General features: G+C 35.0%; 1 protein-coding gene across 2 annotated transcripts in view; it reads right to left on the reverse strand.

Annotated features, from left to right (window-relative positions):
• The window catches only part of FBXO40 (F-box protein 40), a 57,634-nt gene that overhangs the window by 21,626 nt on the left and 13,320 nt on the right, over positions 1-22,688 (reverse strand). Inside the window, exon 1 of one of the 2 annotated variants that reach the window (XM_077884451.1) lies at positions 17,045-17,329. The exons of the other annotated variant lie outside the window; for it this stretch is intronic. The gene's annotated coding sequence lies outside the window, so the exon portion shown is untranslated. Of the gene's footprint in view, positions 1-17,044; positions 17,330-22,688 lie in introns of those variants that run through there. 2 annotated transcript variants of the gene reach the window in all.

Genomic DNA, 22,688 nt, shown 5'->3' on the forward strand with positions numbered 1-22,688 from the left:
AGAGAGAGGCACTGAGCCACCCAGGTGCCCCTCTTTGTGGGAAGTTTTTGATTAGTTAACTCAATCTCTTTACTTCTTAAAGAATCTTAAAGAATGTCTTTACTTCTTTATTCTATTTATTTATTCATTATCTATTCACAACATTTCTATTTCTTGTTGAGTCAAATTTGGCATTTTGTATCTTCCTAGGAATTTGTTTAATCTGTTATCTAATTTGTTTTACAAATTATAAAAATCACACAAGTAGGGACACCTGGGTGGCTCAACAGTTAGGTGCCTGCCTCCTCCCTGTGAGGAGCCTGCTTCTCCCTCTGCCTATGTCTCTGCCTCACTCTCTCTCAATCTGTGTCTCTCATGAATAAGATAAATAAGTCTTTAAAAGAATTACACAATTATTCATAGTATTCCTTCATAGTGCTTTTTATTTCTGTAAGGTTAGTCATTATATCTCATCTTTGATTTATTCTAGTAATTTGAGTTTTCATCTCCTTTTTCTTGTCAGTTTATCATTTTGTTGATCTTTTCAAAGAACTAGCTTTTTTTTCCTTTTACTTATTTAAATATTTTTTATTTGGGTATAGTTGACACATAATGTTACATTGATTTCAGGTGTACACCATAGTGATTATCCCAGGACTTCTCTTTCTGTAACTGTCAGCTTGTATCGCCCACTCTCCTTCACTCATTTTGCTTGTATCCCTCCCCCCTCCCCTCTGGCAATCATCAGCTTGTTCTTGTATCTATAGGTCTTATTTGCTTTTTGTTTATTTATTCATTTGTTTGGTTTTTTAAGATCCTACATATAAATGAAATCGTGTAGTATTTGTCTTTTGTGATAACATGGATGAGCCTAAAGGGTATTATGCTAAAGGAAATGTCAGACTGAGAACGAACAAGCTTCTGATTTCATTGATTTACTGTGTTGTTTTTCTATTCTCTTATTTATTTCTGCTCTAGATTTCATTTTCTTCTTTCTGCTTGCCTTGGACTTGGTCCGCTTTTTTTTTTCTAGTTTCTAAAGGTATAAATTTATTGGTTTGAGGGCAAATCATTTTTTTTTTAAGATTTTATTTATTTATTCATGAGAGACACAGAGAGGGAGGCAAAGATCAGACCCTGGGCTGAAGGTGGCGCTAAACCCCTGAGCCACCCGGGCTGCCCCGTTTGAGGGCAAATCTATGGAGACTGTAAAAGGATCAGTGGTTACTAGGAGTTGGGGAGAGATAGGGATAAGTGGGTAGAACACAGAGTTTTTAGGGAAGTGAAATTATCCTGTATGATACTATAATGAGGGATACATGTCATTATACATTTGTCAAAATTCATATAATGTACAACACCAGGAGTAAGCCCTAATGTAAGCTATGGACTTTAGGTGATGATGTGTCAATGTAGGTTCATCAATTGTAGAAAATGTACTCCTCTTGATAGTGGGGGAGGCTACATATCTGTGGGTGCAGCAAGTATATTGGAGATCTCTATACTTTCTACTCAATTTTGCTGTGAGCCTAAAACTGCTCTAAAAAATAATATTTAAAAAATCAAAAGTAGAAAAAAGAGACAAAAAAAAAAAAAAATCCTGGTCTAAAGGCCAACGTGTCTCTCGTAGGTCTGTAGTCTTGCCCTGAAAAATCCCTCTGCAATGACCCAGAATGTGATGGGTAACAGAGATGGGCAAACCTGCTACTGCTACCAGCTTTGTTAATTTTCCCCAGTAAATATTGATCCAGTTATTATTATTGTTGTACAATGCACTACCAGGTTATTCACCTAATTTCTTCCATGATTTATTAATTACTTAGAAAGGTACTCTTTGGGATCCCTGGGTGGTGCAGCGGTTTGGCGCCTGCCTTTGGCCCAGGGCGAGATCCTGGAGACCCGGGATCGAATCCCACATCAGGCTCCCGGTGCTTCTCCCTCTGCCTGTGTCTCTGCCTCTCTCTCTCTCTCTCTCTCTCTCTCTCTGTGACTATCATAAATACATAAAAAAAAATTAAAAAAAAAGAAAGGTACTCTTTAATTTCTAAATGGAGAGATAAGTTGAAGTTACTTCTAATTAAATTGCCTTATGATTTATAAAATGCTTATATGTTGATTCATCAGAGCTTGTTAAGATATGTTTTGTGGTCTAGTACATGATCATTATGTGCTTGAAAATAATGTGTATTCTCTACCAGTTGGATGAAGATATTTACTTACTTCTCGTAAGTCAAGCTTATTAACTGTGTAAACACCTTTCCTATGCATGCTGAATTTTAATGTTTGACTTAGCAATTAAGTGTTGTATTAAAATACTACATTATGATTATATGTTGGTTTCATTTCCCCAAGAATTTTGCTAAATTTTCTTTATGTCTTGAGAATATGTTGTTAAATACATACAAATTCAGAATTATGGGATGCCTAGGTGGCTCAGCGGTTGAGCGTCTGCCTTGGGCCCAGGGCATGATCCTGGAGTCCTGGGATCGAGTCCCACACCGGGCTCCCTGCATGGAGCCTGCTTCTCTCTCTGCCTGTGTCTCTGCCTCTCTCTCTCTGTGTCTCTCATGAATAAATAAATAAAATCTTTAAAAAAACAAATTCAGAATTATTATGTTTTTCAGGTTAATTGTTCCTTTTGTCCTTGTTTGATATACTTTTACTTCTAACAAAGTGTTTTGCCTTAAAGTTTAACCTGATAGATATTAATGTAATTATGCCAGCTTCCTTTCTACTTAAAAAATGGTTATTGACTTGACAATCCATTTTTTAAAAAACATAACCTTTTGCAATTATAAATTTCTTTCTAAGTACTGACTTAATTTCATCTCATAAGTTTTGGTATGTTGTGTTTTTGTTTTCATTCATCTGATTATTTCCTGATTTTCCTTGTGATTTTGTCTTTACCTATAGGTTATTTAGGAGTGTGCTTTTTAACATCCATGTATTTGGGGATTTTATGAATTTCCTGAATTTTCTGCTATTGATTTTTATTTTCATTCTATTGAGTTTAGAGAACATAATTTATGATTTCAGCCCTCTTAAATTTATTATTTTGTGGCCTCAAAAGCCTTTTATCCACAACATCTCCTATGTCCTTTATTCAATTCTTAGATACTTATGTATTTTTCATTGAGAGGTATTTATTTATTATGTTTTATTTTATTATTGATTTGAGAAATGCTATTAATTTTAGAGGTTGATCATGTCCTGGAAAATTTGCAGAACAGTAATTCTAAAAGTAATTCTAAATGTTGATTTTGTCGATTTACCTAGATGATCATCTCATCTTCAAAAAGTGTTTTATTTCTTTCTATGCCAGTTCTTACATTTCTTAGTACTTATGGACTAATACTATATTAAAACTAATGGTGATTTTCCTTTAAATTTTGAGTAAAAATATCTTTTAGAAAACCCCAGTTCCTAAAGATTAGAAACAAAATGAGTTTTTATCCTGTTCCCATTAAAGGTGGATGGCCAGTTCCTACCCCTGATGCTGACTCTCTTTTAAAAGTCTAAGATAGGAATACTATTCAGCTATAAAAAAGAATGAAATCTTGCCATTTGTATCAACATGGATGGACCTAGAGAGTATAATGCTGGGTGAAATAAGACAGAGAAAGACAAATACCATATGGTTTCATGCCTATGTGAAATTTAAGAAACAATCAAAGGGAAAATAATGAGAGAGAGAGAGAGAGAGAGAGAGGGAAAGCAAGAGGCTGATTCTTAATTCCAGAGAACAACCTGATGGTTACCAGAGGGAGGGGGAATGGGTTAAATAGATGATGGAGATTAAGGAGTGCATTTGTGGTGAAGAGCACAGGGTGATGTATGGAACTGTTAAATTACTATATTGTACACCTGAAACAAATATAACACTGTATGTTAACTAACTAGAATTAAAATAAAAACTTGAAGTATTCTCCTCTAAGATTTTTATGGTTTCATGTCTCACATTTAAGTCTTTAATGTATTTCAAATTTCTTTTTGTATATGGTGTAAGAGAGTGGTCCACTTTCATTCTTCTGCATATTACTGTCCAGTTTTCCCATCACCATTTTTTGAAGACACTATCTTTTTCCTATAGGATATTCTTTCCTGCCCTGTTGAAGATTAATTGAACTTATAGTTGTGAGTTCATTTCTGGGTTTTCTATTCTACATATCTATTTTTGTGCCAGTACCAGACTGTCTTGATCACTACAGCTCATCATATAACTTGAAGTCTGGAATTGTGATGTTTCCAGCTTTGCTCTTCTTTTCAAATTTGCTTTGGCTATTTGTGGTTCCATATAAATTTCAAGATTATGTGTTCTAGCTCTGTGAAAATTACAGTTGGTATTTTGATAGGGATTGCATTATTTTTTTAAAGATTTTATATATTTATTCATGAGAGACACAGAGACATAGGCAGAGGGGAAGCAGGCTCCCCACAGAACACAGCGGCCAAGTGGGACTCAATCCCAGGACCCCGGGATCACGACTGGAGCAGAAGGCAGATGCTTAACCTACTGAGCCATTCAGGTGCCTGATAGGAAATGCATTAAATATGTTGATTGCTTTGCGTAGTATAGACATTTAAACAATATTTGTTCTTTTAATCCATGAGCATGGAATATATTTCCATTTCCTTGTGTCATCTTCAATTTCTTTCATTAGTGTTTTATAATTTTCAAAGTACAGGTCTTTCATCTCTTTGGCTAGGTTATTCCTAGGTATCTTATTATTTCTGGTGCAATTGTAAATGGGATTGATTTCTTACATTCTCTTTCTGCTGTTTCATTGTTGGTGTATAGAAATGCCACAGGTTTCTGCAGCTTGTTTTTGTGTCCTGCACTGACCTAACTGAATCTGTGTATCAATTGTAGCGATTTTTTGGTAGAGAACACAGGTAGTAATCTTTTTGACAGTGGCATAGCAACTTCTTTCTAGATGTCTCTTGAGGCAAGGAAAACAAAAGCAAAAATAAACTATTAGGTCTTCATCAAAATAAAAAGCTTCTGTCCAGTAAAGGAAGAAATCAATAAAACTAAAAGGCAATCCACTTAATGGGAGAAGATATTTGCAATTGATATATACTTTGGATATTAATCCTTTATCATATAAAGAATTTATAAAACTCACCACCAAAAAAAAAAAATGAATAATCCAATTAAAAAAGTGGGCAGAAGACATGAATAGATACTTTTCCAAAGAAGACATACAGATGGTCAATGGACACATGCAAGAAGTTCAACGTCACTCATCATCAGGGAAATACAAATCATAACTACAATGAGATATTACCTCACACCTGTCAGAATGGCTAAAATCAACACAAAAAACAACAGGTATTGGTGAAGATGCAGAGAAAGGGGAAGCCTCTTGCACTGTTGGTAGGAATGGAAACTAGTGCAGCCACCCTGGAAAACAGTATGGTGGTTCCTCAAAAAGTTAAAAATAGAACTACCCTATGTCCCAGCAATTGCACTACTAAGTATTTATCCAAAGGATACAAACATAATGATCCAAAGGGATGCATGCATATATACATATGTATGTATGTATATATCTATACATATATACGTATATATATACATATATACACATATACAGTGAAATATTACTCAACCATCAAAAATGAAATCTTACCATTTGCAACAGTGGGTGGAACCAGAGGGTATTATGCTAAGTGAAATAAGTCAGTCAGAGAAAGACAAATATCATATGTGGAATTTAAGAAACAAAACAGATGAACACAGTGGAAGGGAGGGAAAAATAAAATCATATATTTAAATGTATATATTTCTAAACTTACAGTATCTATTTTGAGGTTCATATATATGTATGTATTTGAAATAAAATGTATAAAATATTAATTTATAAATATTGATCTTTTTCTATCTATATTTTATTAAATTGTTCTATTCAAACTTAGATATTTGATATCTTCATCAACACCCTGAGTGTTTATGATCTCTAAAACCTTCTAGTTGGCTTTAAATTTTTTTTTTTTATTTATTTATGATAGTCACAGAGAGAGAGAGGCAGAGACATAGGCAGAGGGAGAAGCAGGCTCCATGAACCGGGAGCCCGATGTGGGATTTGATCCCGCGTCTCCAGGATCGCGCCCTGGGCCAAAGGCAGGCGCCAAACCGCTGCGCCACCCAGGGATCCCCTAGTTGGCTTTAAAACAAGAAAATAGTTTATTCATTTATTTGGATAAATCATGTTATGGATACACTACAAAATTGAAAATATCTTTGTTCCTCAGCCACCCAATTAATCTCTCAAGCTGTTTTGTTCAATAAGGTAGCCACTATTCAGCATGGCTGTAAAGCATATGAGGTGTGACTCATTCCACTGAGTTATTGAATTTTCAACCTTATTAAATTTTAATTTTAATTTAAAAACAGATAATCCAGCTACTGATAAACTTTTTTAGTACACTCGGAACAATTTGGGTCTTCTTTTTCAATTAAATTTTATGAACTCTAAAAGCATATAAAGTATTTATGATGAAAATTTAGCATCTAGATTGAGATACACTATTAAGTATAAAGTATTCATTGGATTTCAAAGTCTTAATATAAGCAAAAGAATATAAACTATCTCGTTGGACTGTATGTGTCTGTTTAGCAAAGTGTTACAGTTTAAGATTTTAAATTCTATATTACATATACATCGTTTGATTTAATTATGTATTAAAAGTAAAGGTAAAGGCTTTAAATTTGTTAACTATTTGTGTATGCTGAAACATACATATAAAAGTAATTAAAGAAAAAACTTATAGGTGATAAAAATAAGGAAAAGATTGACCTTTGTGTGTATATATTTTAAAGATTTTATTTATTTATTTATTTATTGAGAGAGCACAATGAGTGGGGGAAGGGGCAGAGGTTGAGTAGAGAGAGAATCCCAAGCAGACTCCATGCTACGTGGGGAGCCTGACACAGGACCGATCCCATAAACCTGAGGTGAAATCAAGAATTGGGTGCTTAGGGATCCTTGGGTGGCGCAGCGGTTTGGCGCCTGTCTTTGGCCCAGGGCGCGATCCTGGAGACCCGGGATCGAATCCCACATCGGGCTTCCGGTGCATGGAGCCTGCTTCTCCCTCTGCCTGTGTCTCTGCCTCTCTCTCTTTCTCTCTCTGTGACTATCATAAATAAATTTAAAAAAATCAAAAAAAAAAAAAAAAGAATTGGGTGCTTAACTGACTGAGCCACCCAGGTGCCCCTTTGTATATGTTTTTAGCTTTTTATATACTCTTTAATCATTATTGACTTGCTTATGTGTTTATTTGAAATATTCCTTTTAGTAAAACCATAGCAATTTTTTGCATCTAAGCTTTATGCCCATATCTTGGTGTAATAACCAGTCTCTTCTAATATCTATTCCTTGTGTTTTTTAAATGGGTCTTGGAGCTATTGATTGTGTCTTCCTAATTATCTGTGCACAAAGATGCAGAAGAAAGACAGCAGAGAATCATCAGGGCTTGTGAAGAGGAGAACCCTCAAAATATTAACACATATACATTGGAAAGTTCAGAAGACTATTCTGAGAAAAGATATTTTCATACAAAAGCTGAAAGAATCCATCACTAGCATAGCTTCACTATAGGGTATGTTAAAGGCCATCTGTCAGGCAGAAGGAAAATGTCACGTATCTGATTAAGGACTTGCACCTGGAATACGTAACAAACTCTTACATCTCAAAAATAAGAAAAAGTCCAATTAAAAATCTTTTAATAATTAAAAGACTTGAATAAGCATTTCACCAAAGAAGATATATAAATGGTCATGTGAAGGACTATGGAGAAATTGGAATTCTCATATACCAATTGGAGATCACTAGTGCGACTATAAAATGATATAGTCACTTTGGAAAACAGTTTGGCATTTTCTTTTTTTAAGATTTTATTTATCTATTTGGGAGAGAGAGTGCACAGAGGGAGCAGGAGAAGCAGACTCCTCACTGAGCAGGGAGCCCAATGTGGGGCTTAATCCCAGGACTCTGGGATTGTGTCCTAAACTGAAGGCAAATGCTTAACTGACCGAGTCACACAAGAGTCCCTAGCATTTTCTTAAAAAGAGAGTTTAACAGCAGTTGACTAAACCGCCAACTCTTGGTTTCGGCCCAGGTCTGATCTCAGTGTTGTGAGATTGAGCCCCAAGTAGGGTACAGCACTTATGTGGAGTCTGCTTGAGTTTCTCTCTCTCCCTCTGCCCCTTCTTCCCTCCACCCTGGTGCTCACACACTCCTCTCTCTTTCTCAAATAAGCTCTTTTAAAAAATTACTCATTTAATATAAACTTAGCATATAAACCAGTAATTCTATTCTTAGGTATCTACCCAAGAGAAATGAGAACATTTATCCATTCACAGATGTGTGCACAACAATTTCTGGCATCATTGTTCATAATTGCCAAAACCTGATAACAATCCAAATCTTGTTGAATGGCTATACAAATATGGTATATCCTTACAATGGAATAACATTCAGCAATAAAAAGGAATGGATTACTGATACATTTTACAGCATGGATGAACCTCAAAAATATGCTATGTTAACTGAGGTATATATATGTTGAGATTGCATCATAGACTCATGGGAACTCATTATACTATTCTGTTTTAATTTATATTTGTAATTTCTTATATAACATCAAAAATAAGTAAATACAATGTATCTTTAGCAATGATTTTCTCCAAAAGGAGACAGATACACCCTGAGAGAGAACTGTTATGAGCAGGGACTATGTTTTCCAAGATGAGTAGGTGGAAGAAGTGGAGTGGAGATTCCATAACCTCTGAATCGCTTATTAATGGTAGAAATTTTGTTCAGAAATGTGATTTTCTAGAAATATGATAGGAATGGATTAACTTCTTCCCCCGAGTTTCATAAACCATAAATAGATGATGCTAATAATGCTGTTTTCTAATAAAGTTTATAAATGTGTTACACAAATGTACTAATGTCAGGCATCAATACACACAAAACGCTAGAATGTATGGCACATCATATATACAACATAAATGTTTTCTTTTTAAAATTTTATTATTTTAGAATATTTGTCATTGAAAATGAAGTCTGTTTACTTGAAGTTGTAAACTGTATTTAACATAGGCTATATAACAACTTCATCACATTTCTAATAATCAAATCACTGCCTCTGAACCTACAGATCTTAGAATAATTAACTACCTCATCATATCAAGTGTAAGTTAGGAAAATATTACCAATTACAATAGTTAGTTTTGTAGAAAACAAATTTAAAAACCATATTACTAATTCTTATTATTTTCCTATATAATGTGATATAGGAAATATACTTTTAAGAAAAACTCACAAAATTATAGTTTATATATAATATGTACAGAGTAAACTATACAAAAATTATACCAAACCTATTTTTAGTGACTCCTTCAGAGAACAAAGAAGGTGGAGGTAGAACTGTCAGGAATGATCGTTAAGTAAGTACTTGGCTTAATCACTATAATTTTTTTTTTCATTTTAGACCCAGAGACACCTACAGGTTGAGTATCATTTTTTTTTTAAATAAATGAGACCAAGTTATATATTTCTTGTGTGATTTACTTAGAGCATACAGCTGGAAAAAACAACTGAAAACAATGTGTTAATTTTTTTTTTCTTTTTGGTGGTGACATGATGGGTATTTCTTATAGTATTCATTGTTCTTTTCTGTATTTTAAAGAATAGATTTTATTAAGACAACCAGTTATATTAACAGAAAATTTTCATGATCATATCAAAAGATGATAGAAAATTAAAAAATATATTAAAGTGATTTCTGATAAAACTTTGGTCAAGGTATAAATAGAAGGTAAATACCTTCTGTGACCTACAGAGCTCTACATCAATAAGGATATATACTTAATGAAAAGACATTAAAAAAAAGCATGGCTATTAATGTAAATAAAGGTAAAAATGTCCTCTAACATAGGCACCATGCAGCCTTGTACTGGTGTACCTAGCAAATGCAACAAAATATGAAAAAGAAATAAGTAGTATAACAAAAAAGCAAATGTGTCATTATTTGTAAAAAAAATAAAAAGTACATTTTGAAAAATCCACTGGAAAAATAATATTGTATAAATTATTTCAACATGCTGGAAAAATGTAAGATTAAGATGCAACAAATAAGTGTTTTAAAGCAAATAAGAAGGCAGCCTAGGTGGCTCAGCGGTTTAGCACCGCCTTTAGCCCAGGGTGTGATCCTGGACACCTGGGATCGAGTCCCATGTCGGGCTCCCTCTGCCTGTGTCTCTGCCTCTTTCTCTCTCTGTGTCTCTCATGAATAAATAAATAAAATCCTTTATAAAAAAGTAAAAAAATAAAGCAAATAAGAAATGTAATGTTAATATTATGTTTTAATTGCTCCTATATATAAGATCCTCAAAATATACAGAATGCTTAGGAATATATCTACATGACATGTAAAACTATATGAAATAAATTATAAAAGTGTACTAAAGGGCATAAATGATCATTTCACTCATGTGGAATTTAAGAAATGAAACAGATGAACATAGTGGGGAAAAATAAGAGACAGGGATAAAACAGGCTCTTAACTAAAGAGAACAGATTGAGGATTGTTGGAGGGGAGGTGGGCAGGGGTATGGGTTAAACGGGTGATGAGATTAAGAGGGGGCACTTGTGATGAGTGTTAGGTGTTATATATAAGTGATGAGTCACTAAATTCTACTTCTGCAACTGATATTACACTATATGTTAACTAAAACTTTAAAAATTGAAACTAAAAACAGCATATTATGTTCTTGAGATAAATGACTATAAATATTAGAAAAACATTAATCTCTCCTTCCAAATAACTGCATAACTACAGTTTAATCCTAATCAAAATCTTTTTTTGTTCTTTGAACTATTTCTTTTTATTTACAGTTTGTGTTCAATGCAAATCAATTCCCAAACATGAGAAATTACTAAGAATCAAAGCATAAATACACAAACACAATATATAATCCAAAATAGATGTACAGCGTTTAGATATGAAACTAAATGGAATGTTCATTCACACACACCATAGCTAGAGTTCTGTTGAATATGGTTGTTCATATGGAGTATAGGTTCCTAAAGATGGGAAAAAATGCCTTTGATTATCAAGACTATCGTGGCTATATTAGATACTGGAGCATCTAAGCATCAGTGTATGACCACGTGAACAAAAGACGTTAGAATGTCTATTTTTTTTTAAAGATCTTAATTTATTTATTCATGAGAGACACACAGAGAGGCAGAGACACAGGCAGAGGGAGAAGCAGGCTCCATGCCGGGAGCCCGATGTGGGACTCAATCCCGGAACCCCGGGGTCACGCCCTGAGCCAAAGGCAGATGCTCAACCGCTGAGCCACCAAGGTGTCCCTAGAATGTCTATTTTTAAAAAAGCTTTCTGTGCATCTAGGCAGTTGTGAAAAGACTTACTTTCCTGAATCAAGCCCGTTTTAGGCTTAGGACTAGGTTCTAATTTCATCTTGTGCATGAAACTCCAGTAGATTTAATAGACATTCATCATCTAGACAATAGACCGTCACATATTTTTCAGACCAATCAAATTTGGGATGTGCAACATTTTCTGAGTCAATAAAATAAGGTGTGGAATTAGCAAGTGTCAGTGAAGACTTGTTTTTTCCTTGTCACACTGGATATCTAGATGCCATTTGGATTGGGTTGAGAAGATGGGGAAATATAGATGTTGGCCTGAGTCTCTTAAGGGTAGAGCTATAGAAGGGAGAATGAGATCACAAAGAGACTGGCTGTTTACTGCAAAGTACCATCAGTAGCTGTGGTAGTGGTATTAACTGAATTTGGGGAAAGTCCAGGTATTCTGGGAGGTGTTACTTGAAAGTATTGACAATAGTTGTTTGCTTTGAATAAATCTGTGTGGGTAGGAGCAGCACCAGAAGCAGCAGCCCCAGTCCCAGTCTGGTCACTATCACTCTGCCCAGGTCCACTCCACTGGCACTGGTGCCTAGCACACCTCACTGGATGCCAGGGTGAGTGGAGAATCTCTGGCTTGGGGTGGGTGCAGGCAAAGTCCCTAATCGGCATCTTTTAAAAAATATATTTATTTATTTTAGAGAGACAGACAGAGCAAGGGGAGGGGTAAAGGGAGAGAGAGACAGAGAATCTCAGGCAGATTCCTTACAGAGTGTAGGGCCTCACATGTGCTGGATCCCATGACCCTGGGGTCACAAACCTGAGCCTAAATCAAGAGTCAGTCCTTTAACTGACTGAGCCCACCCAGGTGCCCCTTAATCAACATCTAAGTAGAAATTTTTAGGGACCCTACAAGTTGTTTCCAAAATTGAGAGAAGAAATTATCTAAAGATATCTGAGAATTTTTTTTAATTTTTAATTTTAAAAGGAAGCAGAATGGGCCAGACTGACCTCTAGCATACTCTAAATAGGTAACATATGGAATGCAGCATTATTGGTGCCACAAAGGTTAATTTAGTATAGAATATAGAAAAAACACTAATGTAGTTGGAAGGTAGCATTTCCAGGCTGTAGGAATAGAACAAGTGGCCATTAGTGTACAAGCAATTAAGTTACATTCTAATTCACAAAACTAAAAAGCAATTACAGATAGATTTAAGTTTATTTCTTAACATTTATATTGAAATAATAGAACAAAAACCTTAAATGGTTAAAACAAGTTGCATCAGACTAGAATGAGTTGTAATATATATGAAAGGATTCATATACCTATTTTATAAAAAAAAAATTGTTAGGGCGTCTGGGTGGCTCAGTGGTTGAAGTGCCATACTCTTAATTTTGGCTCAGATCATGACCTCAGGGTCATGAGATCAAGCCCTGTGTTGAGCTCCTCATTGGGTATGGAGCCTGCTTAAGATTCTCTCTCTCCCTCTGCCCCTCCCCATCCCACTCTAAAAAAAATCATTAAAAAATACTGAGAAAAAAAACAAATTCCATCATAAAATTGCATCAAAAGTATGAAAAAATAATGTCTAGAAAAGAAGGTAAAAATGTTTAAAGTGGTGAAAAATGCTCACCTTCACTAGTGATTCATAATGTGTGAATTAACACAGAAATGAATTAATTTTTCTCCCAAAAGACTGGCAAAAATTTAACTATAAATGAAGCTTTATTGTAAGTAGGGGAATACATACCATTATTTATTATTAGTGGAGGTGTAAAGTGGTACAAAATTTGAAAAGAAATTGATTAATAGCTTTCAGTTTAATAGACTTCATACCATTGAACCCAGAATTTTTACCACCAGGAATTTAAAATGTTCTATAGAATGCTGGTGAAATAATCTTCTGTATATCCATAGCTTCAAATAGGACCCAATCATTTACATTTTAAAAATTGTGGTGAAATACACACAGTATAAATTTTTCTATTTTAATCATTTACTATCTTAGTGTGCAGTTCAGCAGTGTCGAGTACATTCACATTGTAGTAAAACTAATCTCCAGACTGCTTCCATCTTGCAAAACTGAAACTCTATACTCGTGAAATAACAACTCCCCACAATCCTCTCCCCGAGCTCTTGACAGCCACCATTCTATATTCTGATTGTATGAATCTGACTAATCTAGAGACTTCATGTATTTAGAATCATATATTATTTGTATTTTTCTGACTGGCTTATTTCATGTAGCAAAATGTCCTCATGTTTCTTCCACATTGTAGCATGTACCAGAATTTCCTTCCTTTTTAAGACTCAATAATATTCCTTTCTATGTATATAACACATTTTGTTTGTTTGTTTTTTATCCATGTACCTGCTGATGGATACTTGGGTTGCCAACTATCTACCTTTTGGCTATTGTGAATAATGTTGCTATGAACACGGGGGTACAAATAGGTCTTTGTAACCCTGTTTTCAATTCCTTAGGGTAGAATTTCCAGATCATATAGTAATTCTATTTTTAATTTTTAAGATACCACCATACTGTTTTCTATAATGGCTGCACCATTTTACATTCCCACCAACAGTGCACAAAGCTTCCAATTTCTCCACATCCTTGTCAGCAGTTGTTATTTTCTCTTTGTTTTTTGATAGTTGCCATCCTAATTGGTATGAAGTGGTCTTGCGGTTTTGATTTGCATTTGCCTAATGATTAGCTATGTTGAGAATATTTTCACTTGCTTGTTGGCCTTTAGTAGATCTTCTTGGAGAAATGTCCTTTTATTATAAGATTTTGCTGTTATTGCTATTGTTGTTGAGTTATTGTTGTCCAGTTATATATATCTGGATATTAACCTCTGATCAGAGAAATAATTTGCAAATATTTCTTCCCCTTATATATGTTGCTATTTTACTGTTGATTCTGTCCTTTGGTGCACAATTTATTTTGATGTCATCCAATTTTTTAATTTATACTTTTGTTGCCTCTGCTTGTGGTGTCATAGCTCAGAAGTCATTGCAGATCCAAAGTCATGAAGCTTTTCCCCTATGTTTTCTTACAGTTTTACCTCTTACATTTGGGATTCATTTGACTGTTATAACTGTCCCTCCTTCAAGGAGTGCTGTGGGCCCCCAGGAGAGGGGGTCAGGCTGGAAGGAAGGCTCACAGCAAGAGAGGGAAGGAGGAGGGAGGGGAGAGACAGGTAAAAGGGAAAGGCAATTACTAAGAACGTTTGGATAACATAGGGCAGCAGTTCTCAGTGTGTTCTGAAGGCTCATATGGGTCCCTGAGACTTTTTCAGGAGGTTCCCAAGGTCAAATAATATAATAATATATACATAATAATATTAAGATGTTTACTTTTTAACTGCCATTTTATCACAAATGTATAGCGGAATACATTTAGAAGAACTTCATGGGGCCCGTGGGTGGCTCAGTCAGTTAAGCATCTGACTTGATTTCAGCTCAGGTCATGACCTCAGGGTTGTGAGATCAAGCCTTGCAGTGGACTCCAAGCTGGGCCTGGAGCCTGCTTCAGATTCTCTCTCTCCCTCTGCCCCTCCCCCACCTCTCTAAAATAAAAACCAAAAAAGAACTTTATATTTGGGTTGCCTGGGTGGCTCAGTCGTTTAAGTGTCTGACTCTTGATCTGGCTCAGGTCATGATCTTAGGGTCCTGAGATGGAGTCCTGCATGAAGCTCTGTGCTGGGTGGAAAGCTTGCTTAAGATTCTCTCCATCTTGCTCTGTCCCTCTTCCTGCTCCCGCACATGTGCACATATGTGCACTCTCTCTCTCTCAAAAAAAAAATTTAAAAATTGAAGAACTTCATAACTCCAACTGATTATTGTAAACCGATATTTTACAAATAACCAGTATGTGCCATTACAAACACATGCATAACTGTAGTAAAAGATCCTCTCAAAGGGCAATGCAGACCAATGGATTTTCATGTCATAGGTTATGCAAAGTTCACTGATATAATTTCAATCACATAGCAACTGTTTTTTTTTTTAAAAATTACCACTTGTTGAGATTGTTTTGTAGTTTCAAAGAATATCCACAATTATCACAAAGACTACTAGAATACTCCCTTCCTTCCTAACACCATAACCACATAAAGCCAGATTTCAACATGATGTGCATAGGCTAGTTTCAGCAAAAATAATATGTCATAAAAGGCAAATGGAAAAGTAGAAGAAAATTGGTGATTGTCAGAGGGGAAGTGGGTGAGGTGGTGGGCAAGACAGGTGAAGGAAATTAAGTATAAACTTCCAGTTTTAAAATAAGTAAGTCATGGACATGAGAAGTACAGCATAGGGAAAATAGTCAATAATATTGTAGTAACATTGTATGATAAATACACTCATTGTGGTGAGCATTCATTAATGTATAGAATTGTTGAATCACTATGTTGTATACCTGAACCTAATATAATATCATATGTCAACTATATTTCAAAAAAGAAGAAAAGCAGAAGAGAATTATCTTTTACTAAGCCAAATAAAGTTACTCTAATGTAAAACAACGACATTCTTCTTACTTTTTTTGTGGGAAAATTAGTTAACTTGTAATGCATTGATCATTTTATGCTGATGTGAACAAATATTTTTTTATTTTTCAATTTTAATTTCTAATGTAAATGTCTGAAGGTATAACCTACAGCAACTAAAGCTCTTTGGAGTCCCTAACAATTTTTAAGAATTAAAGAAGTTGGGACCAAAATGTTTGAAAAGCAATAATAGACGATGGGCCAGGGACTGACATTTAACTGAAGGAAAATTAAACTTAGCTAAGCTTCTGTTCTTCAATATAATCTTCAGAGTAAATGCAGTAATACAATTATGCAATAACATACAATAATAACATTAGAATGTTATTCAACATAATAATAGTCAAAAATGATGATAACATTTGGAGATGTTTCCTATGTACCAGACGTTTAAGTGCTTCATGTGCGTGATTCATTGAATTCTAAAAAACACATGGGGGTAAAGTACAATTGTTAATATCTTCTTATAGATGAAGAGAAGTAGGGTCTTAACGTTTTGTCAGATAGAGTAGCATAACGGGGAAGGAATCAGGTCTTCCCTACTGCCCTATGCACCATCTAAACCCCTGCCTGGCATTGAGAATCTACGGCTTAAACTAGCATTTAAACAAAGAAGCTCCTATTTCAACCCGACTCAGGTGTATTCCCAGGTCAGCGCTATGGAGAGCACAAAACAATTGCCAGCAGGACACTGCATATGCTCGGCAAGTATTTATTACCTGCCTCCCACAAGTGGTCACTTATCTGGGTCTGGTGATTCCACAATGAACAGAACACACCAGAATTGCTACCCTAATGGAGCTTGTTGTGATGGATATTCTCAGGAGGATTTGCAAAAGCCAGGCTGGTCTAGATTGGGAAAGGATGAGAGCCCTGCAAAAGCAGATAGAGGAATCTTATATCCGCCCCCCTGACTTCATGAGGCAATCAGACCTTCTGGTCTAACTTCCGTTCTCAATTTACAACCTTCTCTTTGTTATTTTCCTCCAATGGAAATGGAGCTGAGTGATTTGCATCCTTTAATCTTTCTCCTTTGATCTTTTAATCCTTTTGGACCACTTAAATTCCACGTTCTGGACCCCATCATTCTTCCTTCCACTCCCCTGCTTACTTACCTATTATGAACCCCTTTGGAGAGACCATTTTCAAGCCTACTTGATGATGCTGTCTCTGGAAATTGAATTTTTTTTTGTGTGTCCTCATGGTGAATTTACTTATTTATTCATGAGAGACACACAGAGAGAGGCAGAAACATAGGCAGAGGGAGAAACAGGCTCCACGCAGGGAGCCTGACGTGGGACTCAATCCTGGGACTCCGAGATCACGCCCCAAGCCGAAGGCAGACATTCAACCGCTGAGCCACCCAGGCCTCCCTCTCATGGTGAAATTAAATGTTTTTGAAGCAATCAGATCCTTGCACCACCCATATATACCCTAATGTCCCACCGTTCTTTCATTCAGTCATTTATTCACGCAATAATAGTGTGCTTAGAGACCAATGTAACTTAGAGACTACTATAACTGCTGCTGGAAATAATCATTATTCTTTTTATACTCAAATTCTCTACTTTTGACTGACCTCGTGAAGTTGATTGCTGTATTCTTTCGATACCACCATCTCTTTACTTTTATTCTTGCTTTGTTTATAGCTGTAGTTGTGTCTCCTTAAAATAGCAATCTAATCTAAGAATTTTAATGTGGACCACATATGTTTACACTTGATAGGATCATGATGAGTAATATATTTGGGCTAATTTCTACTTCCTTATCTTTGTGTTTTTTCGTTCTTGTGCTTTTTCATTTTTCCTGCCTTCTGTTGAAATGGTTACATTTTATTCCTTCCCCCCTTCTTACAATAGTATGTAATCACATGCAAGATTTAAAGTTAGCATTAATTTTTCACATTCATACTTGCTTTAAAAAATTCAAAATTAATCGGTTTCTCAGTACTTCTTTCAAATATAATGCTCTTTGGATTGTTGACGACTCCCGTGCCTTCAGGTTTTCATGTTTTTTTTTGTCTACCCTTTTAGATCAAACTTGCTTTTATGTTCTTGAAAGTATTCATTGTTATTTTCTGTCATAAATATTTATTTAGACTTAACCACATGTTTATCATGTTCTTTGGTCACTGGTTGCTTCTCATCCTCCTTTTTTTCCCTCTTGGGAACAGTTTTATTCCTTCTGAAGTAGAATCATTAGTAATTCTTTTAGTGATGGTCTGTTAATTGCAAACATTTTCAAATGTTCTTGGGCTGAAAATATCATTGTCAATCCTCTATGACAGGTTAGATGAGTATAAGACTTATTTGAGAAGTCTGCTGATAGTCAAACTTCTATTCCTTTATAGGTGATCTTTCTTTATTCTCTAGTCACTTTAGAAAGGTTTGTGCTTTGTCCATCATCTATGTGTTTACCTCTAAGTGTTTAGGTAAGATTTGTTTTTATTTATATTGTGTATGTCTTGCTATATGTTTTCAATCTAAACACATTGAATTTCTTCAAGTATGGGCATTTCTGAGCCAGTATCTCTTTGTGTGTTGTCTTTCTTCATTATCTCTACTAGCTTTGGGAATTTTCATTAGATTTATATTAGACCTCATTCCGTTATTCATATTTTTTAATGACTTTATTTATTTGACAGAGAGAGGGAGAGCACAAGCAGGGGGAGCAGGAAGCAGAAGGAGAGGGAGAAGGGAGCCTGATGTGGAACTCTATTCCAGGACCCTGGAATCATGAACTGAATTGAAGGCAGGTGCTTAACTGACTGAGCCACCCAGGCTCCTTGTTCTTCACATTTTTAAACTGCTGTTATCGTCCATAACTTTCTGAACTACAGCTTATATAGCCATAATGCTAAAAGCTTATATATGTATTTAATCACTCTGGCTGATGCTTTTTGTTGACCCTTAATTTGTTTTCTCTGTGGTGCTTTGCCCACCCACTCATGCCACCATCTTCCTTAAGTGGACTAAAGTCTTATTCATTCATTCATTCATTTATTCTTTTATTCACCCATCCATCACTTATTTTCCCCCCAAATTTGTTTGTTTATTGAGTTATAATTGACCTATAACATTATATTAGTTTCAGGTTTACAAAATAATGATTTGATATTTGTATATATTGCAAAGTAAGTCTAGTTAGTATCTGTCACCACAAATAGTTACAATTTTGTTCTTGTGATGACAACTTTTAAGATTTACATTCTTAGCAACTTTTAAATATGTAATATAGTGTTATTGACCTTGGTCTTTCCCATCCCTCCCATCAGCTAGCCCAGAGAGCATAGGTCTTGACTAAGCCATATACATCTAGAAACAAAATACCAGATGCACACTCTGCATCCTACCAAAGAAAGAAGGATATTCACCACATAACAAAGGAAATGTACCCTAAGTAAAGCACAAACACAAGACAATGGACAATAGGAAGGAAAAGATTTAGGAAGTGGGACAATAATTGACAGGTGTTCCAAAACGAACACAGTACAGAGAAATCTTGTAATTTACCCCAACACTGCTCTTAACTTTTTTTTATTCCCTCTTGGTATCTCATTCGCTTTTTAAATGTCTCTTAGTTATCCATGACTACTTATTTGTTATTTCTGTCATTCTCTTCCTTACCTATTGGTCTTCTCTTTCTCCATTCCTCTCCCTCTCCCCTGTTCCTCTTCTTTCCTCCTTCCTCTCTCTGAATCTCTTTCAAAAACTCAATTTCTTTCTCTTATATTGACTTTTATTCTCTCAATTTTTCTCTTAGTCAGACTCTGTCATTAACTCCCACTCAAATTTTGACAATATCTAAGTCTCTGGAATCTCCATTTCTCAACATTTTTCTCAAAATGAACTCATTTTCTGTCCATCTCTGTCAGTCTTTTTAAATCTCTCTTTTTCATCTTTCTTACTCATTCTGGCTACCCAGTTTTTCTCTGTCACTCACTTGCTCTCTCTCTTTCTTGGTATTTCTACATTTCTTTTAGTACTTTTAATGTCTTAATGTTCTTGATCCTTCAATCTTTCTCAGAAACTTTTTTTCTCCAAAGTATCTTACTCAAACTCTTATTCACACTCTCTCTTTTCTTTTTCACAAAAGATAGAAAAAGAAAAAAAAAAAAAACAAAAGATAGAAAAAGTCTCAAAATCATAAAGGTAAAATGTTGATATATTTAATGCAGAATCTCAAAACCCAAAGCTTCTATAGCTCAAAGGTTAAAACACAGACTGACTCAAGCTATCATCTGTTCCCTGGATAGTAGCTTCCTCTCTGGTGTCTCTGCCCTATCGCATCTCCTAATCCTGAATGAGCACATATTCCATTCCCCCAGGGCTACCAGAGAACCCAGGGATGGCAAGCACTAAATGACAAGTTGACTGGCTATTTACATTTCAGGGTCTCAAGTTTGATTTATTTGAGTCTAGTATCCCAGAAATATATCCATTCAGTATCTAAAAAATTCAGCTGGACCATAATTTAGTTCACATTTATTTTCTATACATTTTTATCATGCCCTATGTTGTGTAGCATGTGTTGAAGGCTGGGAACACAATGACAGGCAAGAATGAAAAAAGTTTCTGCCCAAAAGAAATTTGTAATCTACCTATTTGCTTGGCCATTAAAGGTAATTTAAAAGGAAATGGAATTTAATCCAGGAATTAATCCTCTTTTGTTTTTTGCTTAAAACATGAATAAAGCCCAGGATTGATGGTGCAGGAGTAAGCACTGACACTCTCCTTCACTTGGGGAATGTTATGATTCTTTGATCTTTTGGGAACTATTTTAGGTGACTGTCATTAAAATTTTAAATATTTATATTTAAATATTTAACTTTTAGTTAAATGGACTAACTTTTAATGGACTAACTTTTAAACATTAAAACATTAAAATTTTTAAAAAATTAAAAAAAATTTTAAACATTAAAATTTTAAATATTTATATTTAAATATTTAACTTTTAGTTAAATGGACTAAACTTTTAATGGGCTAACTTTTAGTCCATTCTTTATATTTGAAAGAATTTATTAAAATATGAAAAGATGCTATAAAAAAATATCTAACTATGCAATGCTATTCATTATATTTTATTGTCAAGATTCTAGAATAAACCTAGATGTCTGTCAATAGGAGAATAGGTAAATAAATTATGATATATTTATTTATATTAATTACTCTGTGGCAATAAAAATGAATTTGGAAACCTATTTAAAAATACAATAAATTAATGTATTTATGTTTATCTCCTTCAAGTGAATTCAAGCCTCTTACATGTACTATTTTTGTTTATTGCTATCTCCCCAGAGCTAAGTACTCAGTTTGGAACAAATTAAAAAAAAAACAATAGTTGTTTTATGAGTGAACACTTGAATAGATGATGGATGAGTTAATAGTTACTGAGATGGGAAGATTCATTGGCATTTTTTTTTTGACAAGAACATATATTACATTTGAGCATAAAGACCAATAACGAAAAAATAATAGAAAGAAGCAAACTGTTAATAGGGGTTATTTTAAGGGGTTGGGATTCCATTGATCATTCACTTTCTTCATTATCTGTATGAGTCATTTTTCATTTTTCCAATAAAGAGAAAAAAATGAAAGTTAAAAAAAATCACATTTTTTCCATCTCTCTCCCATTTCCAGTCTTCCTAGTCTTGAGTGGACCCAGAGCAGAGGTCATTCCAGCTCTGCCTTCAGGCAGCTCCTCTTTCCTTTGCTCATACCCCTTCCTGGCCAGTTGTGAAAATGCAGATTTCTCCACTGCAGACAGAGGCCAATCTATGAAGAAGTAGGACTTTAGGGTTGTGCTGTATGAGGGAAGAGAATGTACTGGGTAATGATGCCCTACAGCATGATGGCAAAAATTCCCAGTTTCAGAAGTTAGCAAGAGGAAAATTGTTGACTGGGGTGGTAGCACAAAGCATCTGTTGAGAGGGCAGGCAATTGTCTGGTACCCTAGGGACACAACCTTATCCCCTGAGTAGGTCCTGTTTTGGAAAATCTAATTGACTCATTTTTCTTCAACCCCAACATGGCTTTCTTCCTGCTCTTCTCTTCTTGGGCTGAGCAGAGATCTAAGACTCCCCCCAAGTCTTGCTTGACAGGATCCTTGTTCAAGTATAGTAAATTCCTGGCAATTCCTCCAGGAATTGAGATTACCCAGAAAGTTGGTGAGGGGGGCAGGAATAGAAGGAAAAGGAAAATGAAAGTGTGAAAAAGGGCCAGAATGTACACATCTAAGCTCCATCGGGCAAGTTGCTTACTTCTTAGGGTAGTTGTGAGGTTAAAGTATGCAACTGATGAATCACTGAATTCTACTTCTGGAACTAATAATACAGTGTATGTTAATTAAATTTAAATAAAAAATTTTTTTTTAAAAAAAGCAATTAATGTCACTAAATAATTAAAGAAAATGATTAAAATAGTGGCTACCTCAAAGTAGCCCCATGAAGACAGTAGGTCTGGAAGGAGACTGATGAAATAATAAATAAAAGCCTTTATTAATTGATTGATTGGTTGCATCATTCTCCCTTGATGGATAAAAGTATCCTTCTTAAAGGTTTTCATAGTCATTCTTCCATCACCCCAAGAGGAAGAAAAAGGACAAATCAGACTGAAGAGAGTAGGACCCACATATCAAACTCCAGGAGATTCAAAGTTTAGGAATCCTTCTCAAATGCTCACAATTGATGTCTCTTCTATGAGCAGTTAATATTTACCTCTCAGAGAACAGAACATGGCACATTCAAAAAAAGGCTTCCTG

Source organism: Canis aureus, chromosome 35 (assembly GCF_053574225.1).
Source record: "Canis aureus isolate CA01 chromosome 35, VMU_Caureus_v.1.0, whole genome shotgun sequence".
In the NCBI taxonomy this organism is placed as follows: domain Eukaryota; kingdom Metazoa; phylum Chordata; class Mammalia; order Carnivora; family Canidae; genus Canis; species Canis aureus.